This window comes from Antedon bifida, chromosome 5 (genome assembly GCF_963402885.1).
Source record: "Antedon bifida chromosome 5, ecAntBifi1.1, whole genome shotgun sequence".
In the NCBI taxonomy this organism is placed as follows: domain Eukaryota; kingdom Metazoa; phylum Echinodermata; class Crinoidea; order Comatulida; family Antedonidae; genus Antedon; species Antedon bifida.
In genome coordinates this window covers 14,320,830-14,338,490 of record NC_136230.1, presented here as the reverse complement: position 1 = coordinate 14,338,490, position 17,661 = coordinate 14,320,830, and the positions used below count along the sequence as shown (strand labels likewise).

General features: G+C 31.3%; 1 protein-coding gene across 1 annotated transcript in view; it reads left to right on the top strand.

Annotated features, from left to right (window-relative positions):
* Positions 1-17,661, top strand: part of LOC144843358 (uncharacterized) — an 851,823-nt gene that overhangs the window by 575,364 nt on the left and 258,798 nt on the right. The window lies entirely within an intron of this gene.

Here is a 17,661-nt window from a genome sequence, read left to right as displayed (position 1 = left end):
CGCATTTGACTCTTTTTCTGTGAAGTCAAAACACACGTTAAACAGTTAATGTTGTTGAAATACATTATACCTTCAGACAATTCCCTAGCAACGTTCATAGGAGCAACGAAACTATTATTACCATTATTTATTGTTAACTTTAATGATATAGAATTAGTAATCATAAGATCGCTGCAATTAGCTGTTTGTGCTTTATCAATATTTTCCGGAGCTAGACTAGAAGCTACAGCAGGTAAATTCCTAGTCAACTAATCATTATCAATAAGATTGATAGAGGCACCTGTATCTACTAAACATTTGGCCTGTTTACCTTTTCGACAAAAATATAAATTTAATGTTAGCGCGATAAAGCAACATGAACCTCCCTACTATTGCTATGCAATTCAGCATTACGAGAAAAATGACGGATGAGGCTTCTGTATTTAGTCTTACCCCAATATTAGGACAACTACCTTTTATCATATTGATAAGGTTTATTGTCTACCCAATTTGCATTGTCCCCTCCATGTTCCTAACGGTTTTACAACAATTACCTGCAAACGGGGTTTCTAGTTTAACGGACGGCCATCCCTGTTTTTTCTAGCATAGCATGCCACTCGAATATGGCCCCGAAAACCACAACGCCAACAAATAATTTCGAGAGTTAAATTTCCGACTAGATTTATCGACATTTTTCCTATCATCAAAATTACTATTAAAAGGAGGAATCACCCACTGAACCCGACTAGACGATTCAATACTAGAGAGGTTTCGCAATCTTACGAATACGATAACGAAAACGGATACGTCACGCACACGTATTCGTTTTCGTAAGCCATAAAAAAATCTGTTTCGCATGGCAACGAAATATTGAGGCGCGTCCAAAATAGGACTGCGGTAAATTTGAGCGAAGCGCAGGTACGTGTTGCTTGGTGCTTGGCTGCCTAGGCCTAGCGTAAACATCAAAGCGAGTGAGGACTTTAAAAACTGCTATTTATCAAAATTGACTTGGCATTTTAGTAAATTACTTTAGTAAATTACTTGCAATAAATCTATAATTATATTATAATCATGAATCATTCCTGATTCAAATGCAAAATGTGCAAAATAGATCAAAAACTATACTCGTTTTGTAGTTACGAATATGACTGGTGATATTCGTCAACACGAATACGCTTTACGAATATGAAATGGGGATCAGCTCAAAAGTTTCACAAATGTATGACGTATCCGTTTTCGTTATCGTATTCGTAAGGTTGCGAAACCTCCCTACTGTCTAATATATTAGAAACTTGCGCAACCGTCCCCGCGATCGTATCTAGCGTTGTATTTTCTTTACTAACACGGGACTTTGGATGGTTATTTTTAAAAGTACCAGGGGAAGGTTCATCCACAGTACGCTGGACAAATATGGCTAGCCGAGCTGCATCTAAAGCATTTCGAAAATACCCGAATGTTCGGCAATAACCCTCTCATAAAATAGACAGGAGCTCAGAATCTGATTTCTTTATCTGCTTACGCCATAACATAATATCCGACGCATATTAATCAATGGTTTCTGAATGTAATTGTTTCCTAGTTAACAACTGCGATTCAATACCCCATGTCCAGGATTGACTCTCAAAATGTGCTTTTAACAAGTCGCGTATTTTATTTATATAATTCTTATGTTCCTCCTCTATTGTATCTAGAAATATTTTCATTTTCAACGCTAAAAATGGCTTTAGGTTCTGTATAATCCCGCAATGAAGCATCATTCGCATCCCCTGAATATTTCAACACAGACCCACCAATATCATATTTAAATGCCATGTTGCCAATTTCACATTCAAACTTCAAATCTGATAATACAATTATTATAATTAGAAATATCCAATTATAAAAATAAAATATATAAATAGAAATATTTTATTAACAAAAGATATACAACCACAAAACTACTGCCGTTTCCAATCCAACAATCACAGCCGTTGGTTAATTCCGTAAATGTCCAAACCAGCACACAAAAATACCCGCCTCAAACACCAACCAGTTCTGAATTCAACAACCCACAGTTCTGAATCCCAGTACCAATAGTTCTGAATATAATCTCAATCAGTTCTGAATACATATATATCAAACGACGTCGAGTCCCCACGAAACTAATAAATCCATCCGGCGAAAACAATCATGGCCAGACCAACAATACCACCTCTCATCACTAGTAAGTATACAGCGTCAAATGTTACTGTAATAACAAACACCATAATGTATTTCAAAATCAGATTTCTAAAGTCAATATAAAACACATCTTACTGGGTACCGTTCACTTTATTCATTCGTTGTGCACAACATCCTGCCCGGAACTCCTCCCTTTACAAATACCTCGTCTATTTAAACCAAGCCACAGGTGGAAAATATGCAGATACGTATTGTGTACCACAGAAGACTATAGACGTCACAACAATGTGATAATGCAAGTTGTATCTGTATCAGTATTGTTGACTTCCAAAAAGAGCAAACAATAAAAAAAGATCAATTAATAGAACAGTATGCTTTTACGAAATTAATTGTTAATGGTGTTCAATTTATTCTTAAAAGTGGCAACGTTTGGTGCAATTCTTGTCGTTTGTTCTATCCGATTAGTTTAGGAATTGTCTTTGGTTAGAGTGAGTAACAATAATAACAATTATACTTGGTGGTTATGTATATGTTTATACTGGCCAGCCCTTGTCTATTAGTAACATTATCATTTTGTTGACGATATTTAATAATATTAGATGCATTGGTACGCTCAATTCGCTTACGTACCATCTAGGTCGCGCCCACAGATGGTTTTAGAATACAAAGAACACCTATTACGAGGTCACCTTTCGAACCTCACCTTTCGAAAATTGTTGGTTATTTTCCCCTTAAAACCGCAATTGTCTCCTAAATAATTGATCTGGACTAACTGAATACATTTAGAAGAATTGAAAATTTAGACTAACCAACGATTAGCCAATAAAAAATTTCGAACCAGAGAAAGTACCAAAGTTTTGTATTAATAATGATGAATATAATTATTTAGAAATTTTTTTTGTTTACTTTTGTGATATAGTTTCTTTTGGTAGTCAGAGTTCTCGTTCCCTGAATAAGGGTGTTCCAAAGGAGAGGTTCTACTGTAGTGTACTGAAGTTTCGGTGTAAATAAATAAGTGTAGGCAAGGCTATGTACAACAGTATACATGTCGACTACATGAACAAATAATACAGACACGTTGATTTATTAATCGAATGCAATTCGAACCCTGGAAATTACATCCGAAAGAGAAACTTGTCATAAAATGAGTCCAAACTATTGAATTAAATTTAATCAAAACCAAATGTGTGGTTTGCATTGTATCACCGATTACTATCCTTTTCATGGCACATTTGATGAATTTGGAGCGGTACGTTCACATTTAAAATATTCAAATTTGAATTGCTTATTGTCGAGGTAAACGCTCGTTCCCTACTCCATCAATATAATTTAATATATATCATGTGTATTTACCTTACAAAACACAGACGTTAACAAAGTACCTAGCCTATATAATATAATAATTATGGCTTAACTCCTATTCTTCTAGGCCTAATAGGATAATATAGGCCTATATGCCAAAATAAAACAATGAGCAAGAATTTGTATCAACTGCAGTCATAGGTCGCGGTGCTAAAATCCATAAAATCACAAAAGGCTAATGGTTGACTAAACATTTGTTTACCAACTGCAGTCACAGATTTACAACAAAATATCATTAAATCACTTAAAAAACTCATATTTTTGGATCGCATTTCTGTTAGACAAAAATCCTGACGGAATTGAAGCTTGTAAAGAGACTGGAATGTATGGAACGCCGGAGACTGCTATTTTTTCGGCAACCTTAACATTTCGGATACTTTGGTATTAATTAGCGGCGACTTTTGTCTGTGGCTAGGAGACTTCAGAATTCAGAGGCTACTTTTTCATGCGGCGACTCTGCGACTTTACCATTCGACTGCAACTTTTTATAGCGGTGACTTGGCGACTTTAACATTCGGTTACAATTTTCTTTCATGTGGTGACTTTGTTTCGGTTGAATAACCTCCAATACTTCTTTTCTTACAGTGTTTTATTGATAATTTATTTCTTTCGTTCCAGTCTTGTGTATGCATCCTTTACGAAAGCATCTTCAAAAAGAACAAAACATTGCATTGAAATTCTAGAAGAAATTAATTTAGGACATCTTTATGTCAATTTAAAATAGAATATAATTATAAGGGTTTTTTTTTCTAAGAGGACCTACTCTCTAGCATAGAAGCCTACTGTACTCACGAAAAATAGCCAAAATATAATGCGACATTTATATAGCGCTATTTCGTAAAGATCAGAGCGCTTTGAGTGTTAGTTGATTATTAAAAGTATCTAGACTATGAACAGGAAATAGGCTAACCAAAGACAACCCGATAGAGAGACGAGCCAATAGAGAAATTTGATTAGGCCTACTAGCCTAAGCCTAATATAAATGAATAGTATTATATTATTTTAAATATAGCCTATGACATGGCTATTTATACTAGAGACCTAGTTGGTGTGCCTTTTTTTTTATTCAGTATTTTTATTTATTTTGAATTGAACTCAAACTATGTTTTACTCCAATTCATCCGGACAGTTAAACAAATTGGAACATTAATTGTTTAAGCGGTTGGGTGGCTACTTAATCACAATGCTAACTGTTTAGCTGGTTTAGTATGAAAATTGTATTTATATTTTTGCATTCTTAATGTTTAAAGTACAGTTTTTAAATTAATTAAATATTTGTAGGCCTATGACGTATGCACAAGTCGCCGGATGGTGTAGCTGCCTCTCAATAACAAAGTCGCTGCTAAATGCTATTGCGGCGCATTAAAAGGTCGCCGAAAGTGGCACTCTCCGCGTTCCATACTTAGTAAGAAACAATCCAATGATGAAATATGAGGGACAAAACCAATGGCCTAAAGTTTAATGATAAAGTTTATTTGTCATTTCCAAGATGTTATGTTTGTCAAAATTAATAATATGATGATACGTACGTATTTCACAAGGATTCAATGGGACAGATCTAAATTCGCCCTTCTTATAAAAGAGGGAAACATTAGCATTTTAGCCATTCATTTGGGAGACATCCTGTACACAGCGATTTCCGATACATTTTTAATCGGTGCGAGTGTTTTGGTACATTAACGGGGATGGCATCTGGTTCAGACTTTCGGGAATACTTTTTTTTTTCATATTTGTGTCATAAACATGTTTTTAAAAACGTCAGCTGTCGCTTTTGCGTTATACACAACACATCTATCAGTTGAAGTCAAGGTTGATAAGCCGACTCCAGACACTATTATGTCTTGTGGATTTGATGAAATTCCAGTAAAGCTTTGTGTTGGTACTTGCAATTTAATGTATTCCTTTTTCGAAAAGCTTACTGATATACATCATTAAAGGCTTCCATTAATCTTTACATTTTGCATCATCGGCGTAAAACAGTGCACTATCTTAGATGGATCTGTTTTGTTTTTTCTTATTCCAACTCTAAGATGCCTTCCTGAAAATTGACGACGGACTGTCTTTACCATCTCCTCCAAAATGAAAAAAAAAGATCCATCCTATGTTTAAGGTGTACGTAGCAGAGACGTTACCGGTCTATCATATCTCGTATAAATGGGCACCGTAACAGTTATTAAGAAACTGAAGGTGCACTGTACAATGTACGAAAATACTTTTTTTGTCGAAATTATTGTACTTTGCACTTACTTTTATTTTGTCAATGACCAGTGTAGCTTATATACTGAATAAATGACGAATGCCTGATATCTTTACACGTCTTAAGTGAATGTTTCCCTCTTCGATTAAACAGTATAAAACTTATTTTTCCATATTATTATCGAGAGTAAGGCCTGTTTTCCAGTCGATGTTGAGTTGCTTTGAGTTATGCAGATTCAACGATTTGGTATGAAAAGGGGTAACTGGTCTTTATGTCAACGTATTTTAGATTACTGACATTTTAACGATTGACACGAATAGAAGTGAAATATGTGTCAATACTGCGTTTACAACTTTAACGATAACAAAAGTTTCACAAATTACGTCATCATAGTTTCATAATAAAATAGTACGGACTGCTACTTCTTGAATTCTCACAAAGCGACGACGTCTTCAATTATTGTATAAGTAAAACTATATAAATTATAATAACAAAAAAATTCAATTTAATGTTTTGTCTTCAGTCATAAACCAACCAATCAAAATCCAAATTATTTTTTACGTAGTCTTGGTGTTCCAACTCTCCAGCAATGCTCGAGAGAGAAAGCGCTGAACTAAGTTGAAAAATCATACTTTAATACTAATTGTTAAAAAAATTGGTGGTTCGGCTCGATCATCATCACTGTTGGTTGTTCATTCAATCCAACTCAGCGTCGACTGGAAAACATTTTTAAATACCGTACATGTTTAAAAGCCAAATTTATATTTGAGAAAATGTAGTAACTTGTAAACACTCCTGTTTCTAAATCCCATAATGTATAATAATAATAATAATAATAATAATAATAATAATAATAATAATAATAATAATAATAATAATAATAATAATAATAATAATAATAATAATAATAATAATAATAATAATAATAATAATAATAATAATAATAATAATAATAATAATAATAATAATAATAATAATAATAATAATAATAATAATAATAATAATAATAATAATAATAATAATAATAATAATAATAATAATAATAATAATAATAATAATAATAATAATAATAATAATAATAATAATAATAATAATAATAATAATAATAATAATAATAATAATAATAATAATAATAATAATAATAATAATAATAATAATAATAATAATAATAATAATAATAATAATAATAATAATAATAATAATAATAATAATAATAATAATAATAATAATAATAATAATAATAATAATAATAATAATAATAATAATAATAATAATAATAATAATAATAATAATAATAATAATAATAATAATAATAATAATAATAATAATAATAATAATAATAATAATAATAATAATAATAATAATAATAATAATAATAATAATAATAATAATAATAATAATAATAATAATAATAATAATAATAATAATAATAATAATAATAATAATAATAATAATAATAATAATAATAATAATAATAATAATAATAATAATAATAATAATAATAATAATAATAATAATAATAATAATAATAATAATAATAATAATAATAATAATAATAATAATAATAATAATAATAATAATAATAATAATAATAATAATAATAATAATAATAATAATAATAATAATAATAATAATAATAATAATAATAATAATAATAATAATAATAATAATAATAATAATAATAATAATAATAATAATAATAATAATAATAATAATAATAATAATAATAATAATAATAATAATAATAATAATAATAATAATAATAATAATAATAATAATAATAATAATAATAATAATAATAATAATAATAATAATAATAATAATAATAATAATAATAATAATAATAATAATAATAATAATAATAATAATAATAATAATAATAATAATAATAATAATAATAATAATAATAATAATAATAATAATAATAATAATAATAATAATAATAATAATAATAATAATAATAATAATAATAATAATAATAATAATAATAATAATAATAATAATAATAATAATAATAATAATAATAATAATAATAATAATAATAATAATAATAATAATAATAATAATAATAATAATAATAATAATAATAATAATAATAATAATAATAATAATAATAATAATAATAATAATAATAATAATAATAATAATAATAATAATAATAATAATAATAATAATAATAATAATAATAATAATAATAATAATAATAATAATATATTATATGTTATATTTTACATATTATATATTATATTCTTACAAATAATTGAACATTACATTATAAACTAAGCACCAACAACAGTGTTGGCTTTTATCTGTCAGAGAACGATTAACTAAATAATAGTTAAACTAGTTAAATACGGTAGAATTTAAATTCAAATTAGAAACAAATTTGAGTTGATAGTAATACCTAAACGTATTTTATTTATTTCAGAATGGAAGTGTGCCGTTGCATTGTGCTGCAGGACAAGGTTGTACAGATATTGTTAACATTCTGCTTATGGCAGGATCTCATGTGAATATTCAGAATAAGGTAGGCCGTAGGTGTTTATACTCTTGTGGATGTTCTATTTGGATTACATTTCATTAAAAATACATTGGCAATAATTATTGTAAATGCAAATATTACTGTGAAACAGGTTAATGATTAGATTTAATAATCCAGTAATGTTTATAAACGTGATTCAAATAATATTAAACACGCAAATTCGCATTTCTGTGTAGGATGAAATACAAAATGTATCCCATTATGCATTTATTATAATATTTCACTGTTAGTGCTTATCCGTTTTGTTTAGTTGTGTATTTTCTTTCTGTGTATTTATTCAATCTGTAAAGACATAGAAACACAAATAAACCATTCAGTAACTATAAGTTAACTTGCGCCCTCAACATTGGCGAATTATACGTAGTGCGTTTTTTGTATACGCGTATAGCCGATAGTTTCAAACATAATATAAACTTAATCAAACTAACTTCTTCTCTAGTTCCCTAACCATATTCATCATATTGTTACAATTACTGTTGTAAAATTGCTGTATATCCCCCTTGTGACGACCTTTTCAAACAAATACAATTGTGTTTGTGTTATAATACAATATTTCGTGTATAAATATATGTGGCGGAGCGTTTATTAGAGAGCGGAGGTTGAATATTCCAAAGATGGTTTATGGAAGACGGGCGTTTATTATAGAAGACGTTTAAATAAACGGCTTTCACCATGGGCAAAATCATCCCGGGTCTGAACAGCGATACACATGCAAAACATTACAGCAACTCGGCTACCATTCGGCTATGTCGGGGTTTTACCTGATTAAAAAATAAATAAATAATTAATACAGTGCACATTGGCTGCCGTTCATTTCGGCCGCTACGTATGGAACGCCTAAAGCCCCAGTGGCCCATCAAATGTCGAATTTCATATTGTCCATTTGTTAAATTCAAAATAACAGCTTGTCCTCTTATGCCTCGATAGTAGCTATTAGGCAAATTATTTGTTGTTTTTATTTATTTATTTTTGCTATGTGGAAATTTCATTTACATTCATGATGTGGCAAGATTAGGCTTTCGTACTAATGTAATTTTTACTCGATTTCTGATATTAATTTTATTTATTGATTTTACAAATTCCACCGCAATATACTTCGATTATTTTTTAATATAATTGATTTGATCCTTATTGTTTTGCAGTATAATTTTATTTTGCTTAAACTTTACACGCGGCCCATGAATAAAGCAAAATGTATGTCGCCGCCAACGGCAAACGTTGGAGGGGAGCAAAAACCAGGAAGTCGCAAAGTAATTACATGATCAACACGGAAATCACTTCTATACCGTGGACGGTTGAAAATCTAGAGATGAAATCAGAAGTTTGTTTATAATAAGAGAGAAATATGGAACAATATCGTAATAGTGAAGACGATGTTATCAAATCTACGTTTCGCCGTACATCTGCGATAGAACAGTTTTGTTCATTGTGCTCGCGTATTTCAGAATTAAGCATAATTTATATATGTCCCCTTGCCTCTGCCTATCACGCCAGTTATATGATAGAATTTGTTCCATGTTTATCCTAATCGACTTTCTTGCTCTATGCCTGGCATAATTATTTGAAGTATGTAGGCCGCGGTAGTTTTTTTTTAGCCTTGTGGTTGTCTCATATTAGGCGAATTTTAATTACGCAGATACAAGACACTTTGTCAAGCCCACCAGAAGTCAAGTGGTTGACATGAGTAGAAAAGAGGCTATACTTAAAGTAATTTCAAATATAAAACAACCTGTAACTATCTCTTCACTCGCCTATTGTGCGTAGTGATGATACATAAACTGTTACTAAGTTGAAACAATATGAATTACCCTACACATCCACTTAATAATTACTATCTACTAAACAAATCAGGTATCAGATATCATGATAATCTCAATTAATTTGTTCTTAATTTGTTAAAGACGTTTGCATTTACTATTCTGTCGCTCTATATTCAACAATTTGGTCTGTGGATGTACATCGCATTTTGGAATGATGTTTCATAAATGAGAAGGATGATACATACTAACTAATTAGTATCTCAAACCACTAAAATATAAATGAAAAACAGACGACAAATGTGACTAATAATGTATTAAGCAGGTTGCTTGTGAACTTACAGAACCTTTAGTTGATATTATTATTATTATTATGGAAAGAAGCCATTTTGTTCCCTTTTCCTAATTACATCATGACAGTTTTTGGGTTGTATTACTTACCAGTTTGCAAACAAAGCAGTGTGTAATTACCTGTAACTAATTGCTACTCACTGGTGAAACTTGTTATAAGCTTAATGACAGTTCCAAGATAATATTGATGACTTGATGATTTTGGTCAAGTGATGATAATATTAAGCTGATGCAAATTAAACGATATTTGATTTCTGTGAAAAAAACTTCAGTCTAAACAGAATTAAATGATAACTTTACCGAGAACCATATTTTGACAACGTATTAGGGATGTACATATTGTGTGTAGGGATGTACATATGACTCAATTGCTAATTTGACCTGCATTAGGCTTGATGTATAGAGTGCACACTGACTAAACTAACCATTTCTATTTGAAATTCCATTTAAAAAAAAACTGCTTATGGCAGGATCTCATGTGAATATTCAGAATAAGGTAGGCCGTAGGTGTTTATACTCTTGTGGATGTTCTATTTGGATTACATTTCATTAAAAATACATTGGCAATCATTATTGTAAATGCAAATATTACTGTGAAACAGGTTAATGATTAGATTTAATAATCCAGTAATGTTTATAAACGTGATTCAAATAATATTAAACACGCAAATTCGCATTTCTGTGTAGGATGAAATACAAAATGTATCCCATTATGCATTTATTATAATATTTCACTGTTAGTGCTTATCCGTTTTGTTTAGTTGTGTATTTTCTTTCTGTGTATTTATTCAATCTGTAAAGACATAGAAACACAAATAAACCATTCAGTAACTATAAGTTAACTTGCGCCCTCAACATTGGCGAATTATACGTAGTGCGTTTTTTGTATACGCGTATAGCCGATAGTTTCAAACATAATATAAACTTAATCAAACTAACTTCTTCTCTAGTTCCCTAACCATATTCATCATATTGTTACAATTACTGTTGTAAAATTGCTGTATATCCCCCTTGTGACGACCTTTTCAAACAAATACAATTGTGTTTGTGTTATAATACAATATTTCGTGTATAAATATATGTGGCGGAGCGTTTATTAGAGAGCGGAGGTTGAATATTCCAAAGATGGTTTATGGAAGACGGGCGTTTATTATAGAAGACGTTTAAATAAACGGCTTTCACCATGGGCAAAATCATCCCGGGTCTGAACAGCGATACACATGCAAAACATTACAGCAACTCGGCTACCATTCGGCTATGTCGGGGTTTTACCTGATTAAAAAATAAATAAATAATTAATACAGTGCACATTGGCTGCCGTTCATTTCGGCCGCTACGTATGGAACGCCTAAAGCCCCAGTGGCCCATCAAATGTCGAATTTCATATTGTCCATTTGTTAAATTCAAAATAACAGCTTGTCCTCTTATGCCTCGATAGTAGCTATTAGGCAAATTATTTGTTGTTTTTATTTATTTATTTTTGCTATGTGGAAATTTCATTTACATTCATGATGTGGCAAGATTAGGCTTTCGTACTAATGTAATTTTTACTCGATTTCTGATATTAATTTTATTTATTGATTTTACAAATTCCACCGCAATATACTTCGATTATTTTTTAATATAATTGATTTGATCCTTATTGTTTTGCAGTATAATTTTATTTTGCTTAAACTTTACACGCGGCCCATGAATAAAGCAAAATGTATGTCGCCGCCAACGGCAAACGTTGGAGGGGAGCAAAAACCAGGAAGTCGCAAAGTAATTACATGATCAACACGGAAATCACTTCTATACCGTGGACGGTTGAAAATCTAGAGATGAAATCAGAAGTTTGTTTATAATAAGAGAGAAATATGGAACAATATCGTAATAGTGAAGACGATGTTATCAAATCTACGTTTCGCCGTACATCTGCGATAGAACAGTTTTGTTCATTGTGCTCGCGTATTTCAGAATTAAGCATAATTTATATATGTCCCCTTGCCTCTGCCTATCACGCCAGTTATATGATAGAATTTGTTCCATGTTTATCCTAATCGACTTTCTTGCTCTATGCCTGGCATAATTATTTGAAGTATGTAGGCCGCGGTAGTTTTTTTTTAGCCTTGTGGTTGTCTCATATTAGGCGAATTTTAATTACGCAGATACAAGACACTTTGTTAAGCCCACCAGAAGTCAAGTGGTTGACATGAGTAGAAAAGAGGCTATACTTAAAGTAATTTCAAATATAAAACAACCTGTAACTATCTCTTCACTCGCCTATTGTGCGTAGTGATGATACATAAACTGTTACTAAGTTGAAACAATATGAATTACCCTACACATCCACTTAATAATTACTATCTACTAAACAAATCAGGTATCAGATATCATGATAATCTCAATTAATTTGTTCTTAATTTGTTAAAGACGTTTGCATTTACTATTCTGTCGCTCTATATTCAACAATTTGGTCTGTGGATGTACATCGCATTTTGGAATGATGTTTCATAGATGAGAAGGATGATACATACTAACTAATTAGTATCTCAAACCACTAAAATATAAATGAAAAACAGACGACAAATGTGACTAATAATGTATTAAGCAGGTTGCTTGTGAACTTACAGAACCTTTAGTTGATATTATTATTATTATTATGGAAAGAAGCCATTTTGTTCCCTTTTCCTAATTACATCATGACAGTTTTTGGGTTGTATTACTTACCAGTTTGCAAACAAAGCAGTGTGTAATTACCTGTAACTAATTGCTACTCACTGGTGAAACTTGTTATAAGCTTAATGACAGTTCCAAGATAATATTGATGACTTGATGATTTTGGTCAAGTGATGATAATATTAAGCTGATGCAAATTAAACGATATTTGATTTCTGTGAAAAAAACTTCAGTCTAAACAGAATTAAATGATAACTTTACCGAGAACCATATTTTGACAACGTATTAGGGATGTACATATTGTGTGTAGGGATGTACATATGACTCAATTGCTAATTTGACCTGCATTAGGCTTGATGTATAGAGTGCACACTGACTAAACTAACCATTTCTATTTGAAATTCCATTTAAAAAAAGGTGTGACCTATATTTTACAGGTCAAGTCATTGTTATAAATCGTTGTTGTTTATACAGTGAGATGACATTCTACTGTACAAGCTAGACCTACAATATTGTTTAAATGTTTACACTGTGAATGAACACTAGTTAGGCTTCCGAAACATCGAAACATTCTCAATCATACTTTATATTTTCTTGTGGAAAGACATGGTGTACCATACACACAGCTTCACAAGTTGGACCTACAATTCAGGACCCAATAATAGTGTTAGACTCTTTTGTTCTATGAATTAACGGGCGTGTTGAAAGGTACGTAATGATCTAGCTCCATGACCTTTGTTCAACGGTTATTTTAGACCGTCGATGCAGCACACTGTAACGCGAGTTTAAACTTTTTAATCAAGAAATATGTGCTAAGCTAACCGTCCAAAAATTGTCCGCGAAAAGTACACGCACAAGGGTAGATGTTTTTGGGATGACACTGAAGTTTTAGATTATTATTATTATTATTATTATTATTACCTTGTTAAAAACTGATTCCATTGGGCCCTGCATTGAGTTAAAAACCATTTACATAATAGCATTTTGCTGAATATACTTCCTATGAAGTTCTGATTTAAATAACCCTAGGGATGTGATGATTCTTCTCCTCCTCCTCCTCTTCGACGCTATTCCAGAGGGTTGCACCAACAACACTAAAACTTGTGGAGAAACATTCTTTTCTCGCAAAAGGAATCTTTAACTTCAACAATGTGGACTGCCTCGTTACGCGTGACTGGGATAAGGGTGTAAATATATCAGTCATATATTTGGGAGTCATTTTATTTATGCATTGAAATACAAGGACAGTCCTTTTAAATGAAACTCTGCCCGAAAATGAAAGCCAGTCTAGGTCTGGGAACATGTCTACTGAAGGAGTCAGATATGGACATTTTAAAATAAGCCTTGCAGCTCGTTTTAAACACTTATTAAGTGTTTTATTATGGGATGCATACCTGCCACCCAATACTGTACAACAATAGTCTAATGACGGCCTTACTAGACTAGTGAATAGTGTGTTCATGCAACTTTGTGGGATACAGTCGCGAATCCGATTTAGCATGCCTAGTTTAAAAGAAACTGTTTTGTTCACGTCTCAACATGCGGTGACCAACTTAACGTTTCGTCAATTATGACACCTAAGCATTTAGAGGATTTTACCTTTTCAACTGAATTGTTTGCAATTTTTAGATTAAGGTCGCTAGTAGATGTTTTCTTTTTCGATCCGATGAGCATTGATTTAGTTTTGTTTGCATTTATAGTGAGTTTGTTTCTGTTTGCCCAATTGTGTACTATATCTAATACAATATTTAAATTTGTTTCAATTTCGTCTATGGTTGGTAAACTACATGTCAAGGTTGAATCGTCACCGTACAACTTACAGTTTTTAGGAATACAATTTTGTAAATCACTAATTGTGTAAATGATAAAAAGCAGTGGCCCCAAAATCGAACTCTGTGGCACACCAATGTTTAATGGTTGTTAATGGTCGCGTCTTCGATTTTGTGCCACCAATGTTTACATATTGACTGCGATCAATATGATTTAAACCACTCCATTACGGATGGTGACATGCACATACATTTGAGTTTTTTTTAACAGAATTTCATGACTAACTGAGTCAAATGCCTTGCTCAGGTCTATGAAAACAGTACCAGTCATTTTACCCTGTTCCATGGCATGTAAACACTCGTTGGTTAAAGATGTATTGTCCCCCAAAATCATGAAAAATAAAGATTTTTAAAATCGGACTTTGAATAGGCCATTTTGCAGTTTTAAAGTTGTTCACTTCCATAAGGAAAAAAACGGGGGAAAAAAATTATTTCACCTATAAAAAGACAAAATAAACAGGTAAATTACCCAAAAACTCATTGTCTTCCAGACAATTTGACCATTTTTTGCTTTAAATTACATTTTTCTCAGGTAAATAAATTTTTTTCAGACCCAATTTTTTGTGAGAGTGAATAACTATTATGTGACATTAAAATAACATATTCAACAAAAAAATTAAAAAAAATATTTTTTTAGGGGGACAATATAGGCCTATCTTTAAGTCATGTAGCGTTTTTTCAGTTGAATGAAACGGTTCAAACCCTGATTGACAAGATGGGATCAGCTTGTTCACATCAAGGTACGAATGAACGGCCGAATGTACCCACCTTTCTAAAATTTGTGAAACCTTTGGTAGGATGAAAATTGGTCTATAATTATTAGTGTTACTTTTGTCTCCTCCTTTGTGAATAGGTGTAACAGAGGCCTTTTTCCACTCTGTAATGTAATGTCCGCATCGTATTGATAGGTTTAGGACATGGGTTAATGACTTTGTCACGTGTGGGTAAGCTAGTTTCAGCATTTTTACACTAACGTCGTCTGGACCTGTTGCTTTACCAGCAGACATTACTAATATTTGACTTTGAACAAATTCTTCTGTGATGTCTGGCAATATACATTGTTCGAGTGAATTCGACTCAGAGACGGTTTGATTCAAATATACTACTGGTTGTTGCATTTGCCATACGTTCACCGATTGTGGAGAAATGTTCATTCAATATATCAGCAATGTCGTCAGGATTGTTGATAGTAATTCCATTATTGGAAATAATACAATTTGGGGCTGATTTTTTATTGCTTGGAAGGACCTCTTTTAGTTTCTTCCATAGCATTGACGAATCACCTTTGCTATTTTCGATGGTTGATTTAAAATATTCACTTTTTTGGTTCGGATTTTATCAGTCACGATATTCCGTAACGTTTTGTAGGTGTTTCAATCTATTTCTAAACCAGATTGTTTAGCCTTTTTATGCGTGCAATCACGTTGTCGCATAAGTTGCATTATTTCACCATCAAGCCTAGTACTGACAGATTTTGTGGCTGTAAAAGCAATTCCAGCCAACTATTTTTCATTTCTTTGGGACCAACTATTGCTGATTTCATTATTCAAGATACTCATTTGAATTATGGTCACAGTGATCAAAGTATCATGCCAACAAAGCTGAATAAATCTTACTGGATAAACAGAGAAAACGCTTATTAAATATACATGGAAAAGATAAAACTAAGTCAAAACATTCGATACACCACCATTTGCCAATGTTGACGTGGATTATTTTGAGCCAGTAATGATAAGCAGAGGCGACAAGATATCGACATCTTCAAAACAAGAATGTTTGAAATGTATCATAGTATCATGGTACAACAGAATAGTAGACATGATTTTTATAGGAAGTGAAGCGAATTTGGTCAATTCGGTCTAGCGAGCTGGATACCATGTGAAAATTACACGTACCGGTATTAGTATTAGAAGACGACTTGAAGTGGGGTGTAGTTTATGCAAAAAAACTTAGAGTGATCAGAAGGGATTAAATAGAATATATGGCTATGTTGACTACCGGTAGCATTCCACTTCCCCTATATTGATTTCTAGGCCTCTTTTCAGATTTTTGTGTTAGCCTAGACCCTATGCATGTTAATGAAATAATTACTTCCCGAAGATTATGTACACTCTTTATTTTATGTAACGATACGGCATGTGAATTATTAATTCTTTTCGAAAAAAACCCCAATTAGTGAAACTAACCTGCTTGGCAGTTTCGCTGTCCTTCTCAGGCAGATCCTTCAGAAGATATGACAGGTTCATTCACGTGACTGGTGGACGCCTTCATCTCTGTTGATGGTTTGGGTTCCTCGTCGTCGGATCCAATCGCCTCTTATTACATCTGGTTCTCTATCAATGATGTTACGGTTGGTTATTAGTAGTAATATGATTATCTTCAATAAGAATAGCGGTAGAACGTTACTACTGTAGGTCATAATAAAATAATGTCTACTTCACTTAAATCGGAAGCCCAGAGAGAAAGACATTTAATTATTTATATTATACCAATATCCACATTCGGAATATAGATATAATATACTATTTATTTTCTAAAGATTGCTTTCATATTTTTTAGGCTTTGGTCAAATGACTTATGAAATAAAGAAAAGATTACTTTAAATATTAACATTGAGACAATATTCATGATTATAATTTCAAAGATCACGATTAATTCTAACATTTTAATTATTTTGATCTTTACTTTTACGCATAGCGAACCAGAACAGAATCAAAATTATAACGCGTTCATAAACTATATGGAACACTATACAAATTATACATTTACCATTACTTTCAATTAATGACAAAGAATTACTACATCATACGTATAATCTACAAACAA